Raw genomic sequence first — 1143 nt, 5'->3', positions numbered from 1 at the left:
GCACAGGATTTTAAAATTGACAATTTATATTTGCATTTAAAGTTATGAAATATGATTCATTAAACATGTTTGTGGTTGTTACAGTAAAAAGAAAATACTTTTTCTACTCTGATTTTATGTTTTTTTGTCTGATTTTTTTTTTTTCAAAGTAACTTGCCCAACACTGCTCATGACTGAGGGTCCTCGTCTATGTGGACAGGGTTTTTCAAAGAGCCAATGCTATTGTGCACAGTGTCCGCAGGACAAGGGACTTCTCCCAGGAGAATAGCATCAGTCTTTTGGACCATCCAGCATGTTCCCCTGATCTAAATCCAATTGAGAACCATTGGGGAAAGATGGCAAGGAAAGTTTACAAAAATGGGCAACAGTTCCAGACAATAGATGCCCTTCGAGGCATGCCAAGCATGCCACAACAAATTTTTGAAGTGATCAACCATAAGGGTGGAACTACTCATTACTGAGTTCATGTTTGGACCTTTGATTTCTCTTTTGGGGGGGTTTACGGGGGGTTTTGGAGGTGTGGTCCTAAACTTTTGATCAGCTGTAAAACAGCCTCTTTCAGTTTAAGCATTGTTTTCAATAAATTGCATGCTCACAGAAATATTTTGTCTCACTCCCATTTCTTCTTGTTGCATGTTGAATCTCGACTTAGAACCTTGTTAAGATCCAACCATGCAAAATATGATTTTTGCCATTTTTCAAGTGGTCTTAAACTTTTGATTGGGACTGTATGTGTGGATTGACTTTCTTTTCCAAGAAATGAGATTTGTTGGCAATTTTGTGCCCTAGATGCTACTGTTTGGTCTTCACCCAATCATATAAAAATACATCTGTGGGTGTAATCACCATTTTTGTACACTTGTAGCCACAGTGGCTAACCTTTATTTATAAATGTATTCTTAAACAATCCCCTTTTATTTTTGAAATGATCTCCAATGATGAAATGGTCTCAAATTCACCCAGTCTTGTTTTTTCCTATATACTTACACTCTGCATTCATTCACTGAAGCAGCGTGTAGGGACGGTACCTTGCTAAGGGGTTTGAGCTTTCCCCTCCCAAAACAGCTTGTGGCCCGTACGGGGATCGAACCCATGACCTTGGCATTATTAGCACCATGCTCTAACCAACTGAGCTAACTGGCC

At 39.1% G+C, this 1143-nt stretch overlaps 1 non-coding gene across 1 annotated transcript; it reads right to left on the bottom strand.

The window, feature by feature from the left end:
* Positions 1-1069: 1069 nt before the first annotated feature.
* On the bottom strand, positions 1070-1143 carry trnai-aau. The gene has a single exon. It is a non-coding gene; the product is annotated as a tRNA-Ile (tRNA).

The sequence above is a fragment of the Haplochromis burtoni genome, unplaced genomic scaffold (genome assembly GCF_018398535.1).
Source record: "Haplochromis burtoni strain Fernald_Lab_line unplaced genomic scaffold, NCSU_Asbu1 Contig_52, whole genome shotgun sequence".
NCBI classification, from domain to species: domain Eukaryota; kingdom Metazoa; phylum Chordata; class Actinopteri; order Cichliformes; family Cichlidae; genus Haplochromis; species Haplochromis burtoni.
This window is presented reverse-complemented; position numbering and strand designations above follow the sequence as displayed.